The sequence below is a fragment of the Ischnura elegans genome, chromosome 6 (genome assembly GCF_921293095.1).
Source record: "Ischnura elegans chromosome 6, ioIscEleg1.1, whole genome shotgun sequence".
NCBI lineage: Eukaryota > Metazoa > Arthropoda > Insecta > Odonata > Coenagrionidae > Ischnura > Ischnura elegans.
This window is the reverse complement of record NC_060251.1, coordinates 94,662,529-94,677,527: the sequence shown is the minus strand read 5'-3', so window position 1 is coordinate 94,677,527 and position 14,999 is coordinate 94,662,529. Positions and strand designations below refer to the sequence as shown.

At 39.3% G+C, this 14,999-nt stretch overlaps 1 protein-coding gene across 1 annotated transcript in view; it reads right to left on the bottom strand.

The window, feature by feature from the left end:
- Positions 1-14,999, bottom strand: part of LOC124161207 (cadherin-87A-like) — a 1,373,415-nt gene that overhangs the window by 822,292 nt on the left and 536,124 nt on the right. The window contains exon 4 of the mRNA XM_046537469.1: positions 8,911-8,977. The gene's annotated coding sequence lies outside the window, so the exon portion shown is untranslated. The remainder of the gene's footprint in view (positions 1-8,910; positions 8,978-14,999) is intronic.

Genomic DNA, 14,999 nt, shown 5'->3' with positions numbered 1-14,999 from the left:
TAAGTCTACACCAATGGAAGATATTTAAGACTTCCTGAATACTATTCAATGAAAATCGTCACTCACTCACCGAATGCTTCAACCCTAAGGTTGGTTTTGACAGGTGAGGGTAAAGCTCGCCTCTCACTAAGCCAAAGTCAGGATGGCAGGAAAGTGGGGCACTTCCTTTCTTTGATACGCAACCTGATACTTGAGGGATTTTTGTTGTGGTGCTTTTTTCGCGGGGTGTAAACTTCACACGGAAAAAATATCTTCATGTACGTTAATTAACAATAGATTTGACGTCATCATCGTAAATCAACAACACTAGGATTCGTTTGACACAGATCTCTATTCCTGCTGGCCTATATCTGCTATCCTTTTTATAAAGACGTATTTCTTCTCTTTCACATCATTTATATCCTGCCTTATGTAATTCATTCGAGGTCATTCTTCACCTATCTTCCCTTCCACCTTCTACGATTGTTTTCATAAGGCCATCATGCCTCATTATATGCCTCAAAAAGGCCAAATAAGTTGTCTTCTCCTTATAGTTTTAAAAATAATTCTCTCTTAGCCCACTCTTCAGCAATTTCTCATAACTTACTCGGTCGAGATATGACGTGCGACGAGGGAAACACGGTAGAGCTCGAGCAAGAAACGGTAAAACGATACCACGGACCTCATATTGAATTTAATGAAATTAATTGATTCATATTGAACTTTAGATAGGATTATTCGATTAAGAAAGATGTCCAGCAGGAAGGGGGGAGACAGGTAGGTTGCTAAGGGGTCTGATAATGAAAACTGATTGTTTACGGAATAGCAAGGAAACAAGAGGAGTTTCTCTGCCTCCGTCCTGGAGAGACAGGCAGAGGATGAAAGCGTTGATTGAGTGGCAGGAAAGGAGACAAAGTGAAGAGAAGGATTTTGGGGAAGGAGACCGCGTGAGAAGGAAAACGATATTAGAAACGGGAAAACAGAGGAAGACAAAAGACATGTTCACTGAAGAGACAAGGAGGAGCCGAAGAAAGCAGAGAAGTGAACACAGGAAGAGAAGATAAAAACGGAAAGGAGCTTAGGGACCACGGAGTTACGCATTGTACGATGAATGAATATTTGGGAACGACAATAAAGATAGGCAGCAAAGACGACAAGTTTGAATTGACCTGATACTACGATTATGAACCATTTTATATCCCCCTTAAAATTATGGGAACTGTATAAGTGCGTTAGAAAGGATATATAATACTGCCCGTGAAGCCTGGTCAAAAAATCGAGAAAAAACAGGTGGGAACACAAATTAATAGAAATAAAGGAATTGAAATATCAAATTAATATCACAAGCCCTTTACAATTCACCAGATTATTTCATGTTAAATACGCATAACTTAAGGTCTGCATATATTCCCTTTTATTCTATTTTAATAGAAAACTATTATCTTCCTTCCTCTCCCTCGTTTACCTAACATTCTACCCTCTAGCACAGTTTTCAACAAACATTCCCGCTCAGTACTCGCTCCTTTCAACTCGTCCGTCTCCTCCGTCGCTCACCTTGAAGCATCCTCTCTTCATCCACCACGTCATGCACTTCGTCGTTACTTCTCCTCTCCGTCCAAATCGCCTTCTCCATTCTACTCCATTCCCACATCTCGAACGAATCCACTTTTTTCTCGTCCCCGTTCCTCAGTGCCCGTGTTTCCGCACCGTAACCACCACACTCCAGATCAGATATGCTAATATTTTCCATGTTCTCGGGCATTCCAAAACTGTCGTGACTCAAATAAATGTGAACATAAATAGACTACCTGATTTACAGGGAAACCCTTGAGTCCAGTAGAAAACTTCCGCCTCGATTGAACGCTATTAACGCGGTTTAATTATGTGACGAGCAGAAAGCTTCTTGTGGGCAAGAATCATACCAAAAAAATTAATTTAATTCTTTGACAAGTGGTAAATGAGGTAATAATTTAATAGTTTTTTCTTTGAAAATTGGCAAGAAGAGGATTTTTTAAATAAATAACAACGGGGAAATCCATAGATTACAACCAGAAAAGGGGAGAGAAAATGGGGATGTAAGGATAATTTTCGAAGAGACGCTAGGAAGTGGGTTGACAGAGGGGATGATTGGAATGGGGGATTAAGGAAGGGTGGCTCACGAGGGGTGAATATTAAAGGCTGTCGTGATTGAGGCTGTCGGGAAGGCTTCTGGTGCGCATTTTAACGGCTGCTGCTTGTTGCCGGGAGTAGACATAATCGAAGGAGACGGTGAGAATCAAAGGGGGAAGTGAACAGGCACTGGAAAAGGGGTCCCCCCCCCAACCACCTCCCCAGGAAGAGAGATAAGCCACGAGAGAGAGGGAGGGAGGAGGGGGGCGAGGGTGCCGAAAACAATAAAGGAGGAAGTGACAGTGGGAGGTGGGGACAGGAAGCAGCGGGTGTTTCAAGGGAGGGGAGGGTGGGTGGCCACCACAAAGGATAGAAGGCTGCGATTGGCTCTGCTCTCTATTCTACATCTACATACTACCCCGCAAGCCGCTTAAAAATGCGTGTGGCAGGGCAGAGGCGCAGCGAGGGGGGGGTTTTGGGAGTTAAAACACCCCCCAGGGCTCAGAGAAATATTGAAGTTAATCCATTTTACTTAATTGGATTGATATTACTGATATAATAGAGTAAGGATAAATAATATATCCCTCAGTAAGCCGTAAAACTCACCATTTTGAACCGTTTATCTTAAAATTCCGCAATTTATTAATCTCGCACCTACCGCTTATCCTGGTGGGTATTCCATACCCCCGCACATCCCGGTATTAGTTGCACCTAATCCCCCCCAGCCTTAATACCTGGCTGCGCCCCTGTGGCAGGGGGTGTTAGGACATCAGCCGTCTAAATATGAAGAGCAAATGCTCAAACAAACTAACGACTCGCATTTATCAAAACCCTTTATGGTTCGGGGAAAAACAAATTCCCATACCTACACGTTCGGCAAAATTTCTCTCTTAGTTTATCGATCCCGTTGGACCTGGAAATATAGTAGGGCTCTATGATGATGTTCCCCGTGTCGCTCCTAAAAATATTTATTCTCAATTTTGCAAGCAATCTATGCCTAGCGCTTTAATGGGATGTGCCTCTATAGGATTAAATACCTTAAAAAATAAGAGAGAAACCCAGCACAATAAATATAATCTAGTTATGGCGACTTTATATGATGATGGAAGGGTGAGATTGGCTCCGCTCTCTATTCTAAGGTATGACCCAGTAAAATGGAGAGGGATTTACCGCTAGGAGTTAAAATCCCGAAAAACAGAAGAGATACCTAGCACAATAAATATAATACAGTCATGCGCACACTAAGGGCCGTTGGAAGGTTGAGATTGGCTACGATGACTATTTCAAGGTATTCACCAAAGTGTGGTGCCTTTTTGCTAGTAAAACGAAGGAGGATATGACTCTGGTGGATTGATTTCCTTGATAAATAGAAGAGAACCCCAGCACAATAAATAAAATATCGTTATGACAACACCAAGGGCCGATGGAAGGGTGTTATTGCCTTGGATGCACATTTTAAGGGATGAAAACCGAAGGGTTGTGTCTTTTTCTAGTAAAACGATAAATGATGTGCCTAGAGTGGATTGAATACCTTAAAAAATAAGAGAGAAAGCCAGCACAATAAATATTATATAGTTATGGCCACACCAAGGGGTGATGAAAGGGTGTGATTGGCTTTGCTCTCTATTCTATGCGATGAAGACTAACGAGTGAGGTCCCTTCTCCAGTAAATTGGAGTGAAATGTGCCCTTAGTCGATTGAAACCTTGAAGCGTCGGAGGGAAACCCAGCACAGCAAATGTAATATGAGCACATTAAGGGACGATGACGGATAAAATTGGCTCGGGTACCTTTATTAGGAGTTGAAAATCGAAGACCGGATTTCTTTTGTAAGTTAAATGAAGGGGGATATGACTTCAGTGGATTGAATACCTTGAAAAATAGAAGAGAAACCAAGCACAATAAATATACTATAGTAATGGGCAAACTTGGGGCCGACGGAAGGGTGTTAATGGCTTGCATACCTATATTACTGGATGAAAACTGAAGGGTAGCGATCTTTCGCTAGTAAAATGAGGGGGGATGTGAATCAAGAGGATCGAATTCCTTGAAAAAAGAGGAGAAAAACCCTACAGATTAAATTTAATATTGTTATGGGCACACTGAGGGCCGAAAAAGGATGCCATTGGAAGCTTAATTTCAGAGAACAACTTGTTCAGTTTTGTGTTCGGAGAGGACAGTTCTGACAAGGACACTTTGCGTAAGTGATGTCAAGGAAGAAGATGAAACCTTTTTTATTTGAACGTAAACACTTCGATAGGAATACTGTTGAAGGGTTTTGTACATATACGCCCGGTTTTGAGTGAAAAAATCATCTAAAAATTTAAAAATACGGTCACATTGAATTAAATTAAAAAATTTCGCATATAAGGCCGGTTTGGCCTAGTGGTATTGTACCGCGTTTTCGTTTTGAAAGACCAAGGTTTGAGACTGGGAGAGAATAAATTTTTTCCAGGCTCTTCTTAAATCTTCTCCATTTTTTTGTAATCTGTTCCATCTTCTTTAGATTTGTTGATTTCAGACGGTTTTAATTTAATTCAAAATTTTTTACTTAAATTCCATCTGACCGTATTTTTAAATTTTAAATGCTTTTTTCTCTCAAATCCGGGGGTACATGGACAAAACCCTTCAACAGTATTCCTATCTAAGTGTCCTCTTTGAAATAAAAAAGGTTTCATCTTCTTTCTTGACATCACTTACGCTAAGTCTCCTTGTGAGATAGAACGCGAGATCAAGTCTTGCGATTTGGTCACCACTGGACACGCATCCTTAGACCCGTTTCACATGGACGCGGACTGTCAGCGCTTCGCGCGCGGATTAGGGTTCCATTGACGTTAAAGGAAGATTACACATGAGTGCGGATCGCCCGTAGGCGGAGGAGCCATCCGCGTGGCCCCTCCGCCCCGCGGATCATCCGCGCGCGAGCGGGCCACGGAGACAGGTACGTGCTTGAACATGAACGCGGACGGCTGAAGCGGACCAAGCGGATTTGTCATTGGAAATAGAGCGAGCTTGGAGATAACAGTGCGAGTGTGTCTTGTTGCCATGGATGGTGGAAGGGAGTGAGCATGAGAAAATAATTAGTGAAAATTATGCGTAATTAATAAATGAAAAACTTATATTCATTAGCACGAACCTCAGAAAATATGGTCACTAAAGCGGCTTTTAGTGTTCTTCGTGTCACAATAGAAAATACCCAAAACCTCCTTTGACGGGCACTTTTCGTACGTTTTTTCTAACCTGGTATACAGCAATAGCTTGAATTGAACTTGGTAGTATGACGTTCTTCTACCTACCTTCAACTATTCTATTTATTCATTCTGACCTGCTGCTGCACCGGCCGACATTGTGCCGGATGCGGTAGGATTTCGTCCGCGCCTATGACAACATCGGCGGCCGCTCTCCGCGCCCCGCGCGCGTAGCGCGGAACGTCCGCGTTCATGTGAAACGGGCCTTAGGATTTTGGCACTGTGAATAAATTAATGCAGCGAACATGATGACAGCTATTGAGAAGAGGGGTGAGGATGAAGAAGGCAATATGGTGCCAAAGACGATAATGAGAACGGATGCAGGAAATGTCAAGGAAGGGAGGATGGGAAAGGAGGATAACAAGACACGAGGGAGATTGATGTAACTCAGGCAGTAGATGGGGGAGGAGCAGGGGCGGCATGGCCAAGGAGGCAGGGCTCAAAGGTTCTACGAGGGCCCAAGGTCTGTGCCTATTAAAATGTTCTATGGATTAAAGTCGGTTTCCATGGTGTATTTATGAAGTTTTCTGGATGTCTTATCTCCCTTCATGGAATTCCCTCTTTAATTCACAATAATGCTTTCTACCTTTCATTCTATCCAAAAATCCTATTATCTTCATTCCTCTCCCACATAACCTCCTTATTATTATCCTTCTGAAACTGCTTTCAATGCCAAAAATTCAGTTATTAGTCCGTGTTGCATAGCTCTATGTGTCAAGAAAAATTTTAGAAATTTTAAACCTTTGAAAGAACTTCTGCTTTACGGTAACAAGAATTGTACAATTTCTCACGCTTACTCAGACATCGAAATAACTGAAAACTCTGGCGCAATAAATTTTAAATTTAACTCATTACTTTCAATCGATGAAAACACAAAACTTAGTAAAAGTAATCGTATTACTTTTAACGATTACATCTCGGTAATTTTTACCTGTAATCGATAAATTTTTAAAAGAGTAATTTTTGAAAATATATCTCTCCATCCCCTGCAGTAGTCACGAGAAGAATCTTTTTATAACTCCGCCCATCTAGTCTGGAATCCTTTTAAGCTATTTTCGGAAATTGTATTAGCAGGCAAAAATTCCTGCTTTCATTTACTCTTGAACATATTTTGAAAGATGTTCGGTATGTTTTTGGTTAGAGGTTAGGCTACGGTGAACTTTTTTTTACTTGGATAGAGGCACTTTGGTTACAGATAACTCCTGAGAATCGTATCAGCTTTCCGTTTTAGCTGCCTCCAGCATTTATTCATTCACAAGAATTCTATCACCCAAACTGGTGAGTGATTTTTCATTTGGTGTTCTCAATAAAAAAACGCGCGGCTGACAATTTTGTTTTTGGCAACTTACATGAACACCTCTCTAACCCAGTCTTTCTTTAATTTCCTTGTATATTGTTTATTATTGGCTGCTCGTTCGCATGACATAGACCCAGTTTGGAGTTGAAAAACAAACGCTTCTGGAGCAAGAGTTAAATTGTCTCCAGGTTACTCATCTGTTGTTTAATTAAATGTTTTTTTTTAATCCGGACGCCAGTCCTTTACAGAAAGGCGCGTACGTTTAATGCAATGCTTTGACTGAGAGTGGGAGTATGTCATGCTACGTCTGTGGAGAAACAATCTCGGGAATGAATCAAATCCAATATTAAAAAGAACAAACTGTAGAGAGGATTAGATTGAAATTTGGAATTTCCATATTACACAACTTCATTTTTGATTTGATTTTTGATATCAACAAGATTTGATAGATACAGATTGGATTTTAAGCATTGGATTTTTTCATAATGAGAGAACCCTTTCTTTTCCACTGTAAAATTACCCTTTCATAGAATTCTATATCACTATCTCAATCAGACTCGCAAGCACTGGGCAAATAATTCTGCTAATTTACAGAAAAAGCAAAAAAAAAATTTAAGAAGAAATGAGTTCGCTTGTTGATGGGACAAAAGAAAGATCTGGAACTAAAAAGGATGGCAATACTGCTCGCTGTTTCTTTGAAAATCCCACTTTGTCTTCTGAAGTTTAAGGTAAAAACTTTTAAATTAATATTATGATGTAAGCGCAGATCCACCGGGTATTTAACTTCGGCCGACAGTTTCTATCAACTGCGGCTACCTCATAACTCGAGTTCAACCGCCGATGTTTGAAATAAAATCCGAAAATTCAAACGCGATGGAGTTGAATGTTTTCATATTGAAATAAATACTTTCAAATTTCCACGATCATTAAATTTATTTCGAAATAGGCTTCAATGTTACTACAATTTGAGGATGATGTAGTAATATTGAATCCTAGGTCGAAATAAATTTTATGATCGCGGGGAATTGCAAGTATTTAGTCTCTGTTTAGATTCCAGAAATTGATTAAGACCTAAATAAAATATTTTCAACGATTTTAAAGCCTATTTCCGGCAAACTACCTATAAAGGAAGATAAATTCAAAAAGTATTGCTTGGAAACCGCTGAGCCCTACGTCACAGTGTACCCATAGATCTACATACCTCTAACTCTTCAAAAGGCCCTTTCACACGGAGTAGATATTGCAGCAGAGATAATTCTTCCTCCAGGTCAACCATGTGAAGAAGCATTCAAATCATGAAATACCTATCCTAGAAAATTCCAAGAATCCCTCAGCAGAAAGTACTAAATAATATCTGCCAATGAATACTTATTTTGCCGGCACACCCTGATCACTGATATCAAACTATGCACTCCCTAATAACACAGAAATCCCATGGAAGAGACGAATTTTCTTTTAACAATCGACGACGAGCAGTAAACCGTGCAGTCTGGAAGTGAAAAGGGCAGTTCATCTACCGATTTGAAGTCACTATTTATATATTTATTTAATCGATTTATTCTCCGTGGAAAATACTAACTCCAAAACCTATCCATTCGACATATGTTTCTCTACGAAATACATGAAAGAAGAAAAATATTTCTTCTTGTTGGCCATCTTATACTCTATAAATGTAGGGTGAGTAATACACCGGTTGCGTTCTCCCAATCCTCGAGTACTGCTCATTTATTTACTCCATTGCCAGCCCCTCCAACCTTAAAATTCTTGAACGCCCAGTTAATTTCTTTATTTCAGTAGTCCGACACCGTGTTCCTCACCTCCGTAATTCTTCTCGCTCTGAAGTAATGTCTGCCCTATCCTCCCGTAGGAATTTCCATGATATTTCCTTCATTTATAATGCCTTAAATGGCAAGTTCCGATCCTCAGATATGCTGCCTTTCTTTTCACTCTACATTCCCACCCGCTCCTTCCATAATAACCACCTACAACACCAACCTAAATTCCGTCTCTCTCTCTCTCTCTCAAAGATCACTTTTTTACAGACTCCCTACCTCCTTCAATGCCGTTTCGAGTACTTACCCTTCCCTGGATCTTTCAATGTCCATAAGATTATTCAAGAGGCAGCTTCGAAAAGCCATCTACTGAATCCCTTTCTTTCTTTTTTATATCCTTTTTATAGTTTATATTTGTTAAAGCTGCAGATTTTATATTTTGTATTCAATCTAAAGGCTATTTTGGCTGTGTTTGAATAATTTAATAAATAAATAACTGCCCTTACCTTGAGGGGTAACTGGATCTCGCAAGGTTTCCTGATGGCGTCCGGATGTCTTCGCTTTCCCTCAAACCTGAAAAACGAACAGAGGAATTAGAATTAGCATGTGATGTGCTGCTCAAAACATCTCTTATTCTCATGACAACCCCAATGCATGAAAAACCTTAATTACATCGCAAATCTATAGAAAATAGAATATGTCTAATATGGATCCATAAAATCTGATTTCAACTTGACCTTAGTTATAAATTAATTCATACTCATAACAACAATAATTAAATTACCTTATAGAGAACACATAAATAAACCTATTATGCTATTAGGCCGGCTTGAAATAAACTGGAAGCCCAAATTCAATCTGATTGGGCCACTTCAAAGCCGCAACCAATATCACTTCAAAGGGAATACATGCACTCTGAACGAGTCCTGTTGATCTAAACCATTAAATATAGCACAATTAAACCACAGTTCTTGATGCCACCTCTCCCTCATTCCCCAAAATATTAATGCTTTATAAACATGGTACGTTCTCCACATTTCAATATTTAAAAAGAGTATTAGAAGGGAACAATGGGTTTCAATTTCACCTCCGGATGTTTTGATAATATTTGTATTAAACAGATCTTATACTATACTATTTTATGGCTCCTATTCTATAACATTCACATCCAAGCTATTGAGAGTGTCCAACGCAAATCCAATAGGCAAGTATCTTACACATTTGACATTCATTCTATAATATACGACTTAGCACTAACCCTTCTTAACCTATTACCTTTGACTATCCGTCGATTACACCTGGGCATAACTTTCCTTTACAGTGTATTGCATGGGGACATTGACTCCAGCCTTCTAATTCTTTCCCAAGTCCGCATTGTTATCACCAAACACGTATTCATGTTTACACTCACTCTTTCTAATAGAAATTACGCTCTTCACTAAACCCTGATTAGAAATATACGTAACACTAACTATAAGTACAGAATCATACGCCTAGTTAATATTAATCCGGATAATTGAAAGAGGAAACTGGCTTTGCATGTGCATCGACTTTGGTTTGTTTATATGTACAAGCATAATGTCTATTTCCATTGTCTTGTATACGACTGTGAAATCTCATTCCATTATTTTTATTTAGGAATAAGTCACGTCTGTTATTTTTACAAACATCTATGAGTTTTCTAATTATATATACGATGAATATACGTATGATACATGCACTAGTTTTTGTGTATCATATTGCTATTTGCAAGTTTTTTGCACGACTCTATTCTTCCAAAAACTTTGACTACTTTTCTAACACTATTTATTTTTTCCAAAAATTATTTGTACATTTTTAGTATGGGTAATTTCAACCGTAATTTAATTCCATTATTATTATTTTTATTATCTATTATTAATATTATTATTTATATTTATTATTGTTTTGGGATGATACCGGTGGCAAAGATGACAATAGGCGCCACAAAAACCTGTTCCAAATCCTTAGTGTTCCTATTGCCAATTCTTGATAATTGCCTATTTTTCCGGCTATATACGTTTATGTTATGTGAGAATGGTAAAGCAATATCAACTATGTAACAAGTTCAATTTTATTTTTAATCAATATTACATCTGATGTATCATTGATAATGATAATTATTATCATTATTATATATTACTATTAATCATCAATAAACGACGTTATTTAGCAAAAAAATAGTCTATTTCGGAGTAGCTACATGCGTTAGCCTCAATAATTGAGGAAAACCTCTGCTTTACGGGAAGACTCGGCAGGAGAGCCAGAAATAGCAGAGAAACAAGATATCAAAGCGTTGCAACATGGTGGAGTATCACTCGAGAGAAATTTCTAGGCCAATACATATTTTTCTCAAGTAAAAACTAGCATGTAGAAATTATATTGAAAATGACTCCGGCAGCTTCTCGGCATATATTGCCTGAAACTCGATCAGAGAGAAAGGATCAGGGCTAATGGATACTAAGCAGGTGGGCGGAACAGTATGGAAGAAGATATTCTCGGAAGCGCAACTTCTGAAGCGATATATTTGGCACGATGCTAGAGGACGAGGAAATGTCTACACGAGTTACGCTGGATCAAAAAAAAAAAAAAAACGAACAAGACACGTGGAGGAAAGTATAGGAATTTAGCGATGGACACGATATTCCGTAAATTTTAAGCACACAATAAGCTCATTACCATACCGACTGCGTACTTGATTATACGTATACTCGATCAATTAATTAGCAGGAGAAAGCCGATTGGAGGATCGTTACGTACGAGTTTACATAAAGGCTAGTGAAGACTCTGATCTGGAGCGTAGCGCTCTATATCCTCCAAATTCCCCTTAAAATCTCCTTTCCTCGCCCACAGCTCTACGACTTCCTCAATCATTTTCTACCACGCCCATTAGGTCTTTTTCATTCTCCTCAAAACAATCATTTGGAACTTAGAACTCATAACAGGCTGAAACAGAGTTTTTGTAATGTACTATCTAGGTGAAACTGTGCAGTACTCTCTCCTCACTGAATAAATTTCAATTTCGGTACTGCACCTTTTTATTTTATATTAAAACGTTAACTATAATACGATAACAATGCGTTTTTAACATAAAATATAGAGTAAAATTAATTATTTCTTCTGTTAACAGTTGAAAGAACTCAAAAAGAGATGATAAAAGTGATGGTATAGGCTTCTGAAGTGGAGATATATTTAGCTGCGCACTAGGAATACAACGGCAGTCTCGATTACACTCTCTATCAGACTTGATTGTGCCGACTACTGAATTCTTCAATCACTTAAAGAAGTAGCACGGATTTTATTGATACCTCTTCAAATTATTTAAAAAGTAAGTTCATTTTTGGGTTTTCGACTGATTTTCGGGGTCTCCGGAGCACTAACTCGACTTGGAATAACGTTCACTATGGAAAGACTTAAAATTTCTATTAAAATTAGCCAATAGAAGGGAAGGTAGAAATGCCAGTCGAAACTACTATTAAGCAGTGAAAAGTTTAATCAAAGTGATTTCACGATTGATACCCGGTCTCAGCTGTGATCGGTGAAATATTTCACTAGTTGTTACAAGTCAAATCACGCCAAGTGAGATAACTGTGAATGGGCTATTCTACCGTCCACGGCAAATTTAAGCATAGAACTTATTTGCCTCATTTTTTTCTGGCTTTTCACAACTACTTTAGACTCGAATATTCCCAAGAATTTTCTACTAGCACTTATAGAAGTAGCAGGGATTTTACTAAAACACAATACCAGTCAAATGTGCGGAAACAACTTTTATTTCTGAGCCTGTGCCTTATTTTCGAGCTCTCTGGACCACTGTGCGCCGTGCCTTGTAGATGGATGGTATGGAGTAAGCCTTATCGAGGAAGCGAATATCGGTAAAAGTGCAGAGGTTGAGGGAGGATAAAAAAAATTGTTCGACATGACAAGCAACAAATTTTCAAATTTTGAACGCAGGCAGTCCGTCAAAATCGGACGGTTATGTTATTTCCCCTTCGGGGAAGCAGAGGAGGCGATGCTAGGGAACGCTCGCAGCACACCCTATCGGGAGAAAAGAGGGATATGACTGATGGCTGACGGTTGCACTCCATACACGCATATCCGTCCCTTCACGGAGGGCCCCAAAGTGTGGGGGAAGAGGGAAGCTGCGCCGTTCGTCATTACGGCGGCCATTAATCATTCAGCTGCAACGGATTTATGAATTTCTCTTCACCCCCCATCACGTCTATGCTCAGGAGGGGAAGGAAGACGTTAAAAAATTTCCATCGTCCGTGTTGGAAATAGGGGAGGGAGGTCAACACTATGTATGATCTTAGGTTTTCCCGGCGTATCAGCTGCAGAAATGTTTCACGGGTTTTCCACCGGCTGATGTTTTTCATGCCTACCGGCGAGCAGCAACTTGCTGTTAATCCTCAGGGGATCTTCCGAATGATTCGAACCCTGCTGTTCGAAACGTCGGGAGACAGGGAACACATCAACCGATGGAAAACCCGAGAAACTTTTCTGCAGGCCAACACTAGTTTTCCTGGTGATTTCAAGAAAGAAATTGCCGAAACAAATTTATTACGGTAATTCCACTTAAAATCGACTAAGTGTGTGCACCTTTGGTCACCCATTTCAACCAAATTAGGCAAAAAGTTTTCACTTGTTTAGAAAATAAAAACCTTTAAGTCTTCAGATCGATTGTTAACGAGTTCACTTCATTGTAATTAGATACAAATAGCTGTTGAACAACATTTTAATTTTCCATTTCATTCATCAACGAAAATGATTACTTTTTGGGAAATTGATGGATACACGCAAGCACTGCATTTGAATAGAAGAGAGGATTTAATCCAATAATTGGGGCCGAATATCTAAAGAGGCAAATGACATTGGATTGAAAATAGGAATTTCAATGCAGACACCGGGTAAGCGTCGAGCAACACTTGGGGGCCAGTGCTGAAAACTATTAAGTCATTGGAGGATGAAAATCTGCGCAAACCAATAGGAAGAGACCACAACTCGATACAAGTACGTTATATATAGGCCACATCTTGTTGAGGTTAGACAAACTCCCTACAGTCCAAGAATACATCCATAAACAGGCAAATAGCATGGGCGCACGTCTTACAGCTACTCAAAATCCGTTTCTTGTAAATATTTGGAATTATGACGAAAACTTCCCAACAATACATCCACAGCCTAAACATATCACTCGTCTATGAGTCTATCGTATGTCTTTCCTTCTTCTATTCGTTTTTTTTCGTAGAAATTATTTAAAACCCTTTAAAAAAAATCATAAGGTACGTTAGAAAACCAAAAACCAAATTCAAAAAACTCCGAAAATCCATAAAAATTAAAAAATTTAGAAAACGAAAAGGACTCTAATCTAAAAACCAAAAAATCTTTAAAATCGTCAAAAAACCTTTAAAAAAAAAAAGCTACGCCGTTGTTTAATTTGTTCCTGTAATTTTTTTTTTCCTAGTTTTAGTCGTTCAAATTTTCGAACAGTCGTCTAGTTCTTAAGCTTCTTCACGCAAACATTACACTACACAAGCCACGCAAACATCCGTCATTTTTATTTTTATTATTTTTGTGACAACATTGGTAATGGCGGCCATTGGCTACCGGAATAATTTTTCATGCGCCTTCGGAGCACTAGAAAGTCTGCTCGTTTGAGGTGAGATTGACTCACCGGTACAGTTTTTACCGTACGCTCCTTAGGCGTTGCCAGTGAGTGACCGAGCTTGGCACCAGCATCATTCTCTGATGATGAGGAACCTATCGGGCCTCGAAACGTTGGAAAAAATTGACTCTCTAACCCGGTTGAAAACCCGAGAAAAAACATATTCAGTTTATTAGCCGGGAAAGTATCCGATCTTTCAAAACAGTGAACGTATTTTATACACGTAGAAACGTATTTTATGGAACTTTAATGTAAAAAATGTTACGTATGATATCTGTAGTGAAACTTAATTGAACTGAAATGTCTCCGTAATATCGAGCACCCTGAGGTACAGCGTAATGACATACAGGCAGATACCAATCAAAGAGAAATATTGATATTAAATCTTTTCTGGAAATTTCAAGCAGGATACGATTTTACTGATGTTTCGTCCGCCGTTGGAGGACGAAATCGGCGCCAGCCAATGGGCAGAGACAACAACAATAAATAAAAGCAATACAATACAAAGGCCACAATCATGGCACCAGCAACATTCCCTTATGACGAGGAACGTGTCGGACCTCGAAATGTTGGAGAAAATGTACACTAACACCCGGTTGGACAACCGAGAAAATAACCATATTCAGTCTATTCTCCGAGAAAGCGCCATATCTTCCTTCAAGCAAGGTATTTATTCATGATGCACATAATGCTCGCGTCTTATCCCACGGAAATCGCATCTCACTACTCGAGTCTTCCGCGGCACTCAAAACCTTCCAATTGCTTTCTCGACTCCTCAATTACATGGCGGGTCTTGTTAAGTGCCTTCCCCAGTCTTGTGCGCCGCGAGCCGCCAGCTGAGAAAATGAATTTCGTCCCGGAGAAGGTTGGAAGGTGGGTGGGAGTTCCTTGACTCTTGCAGCGGCGAAATTG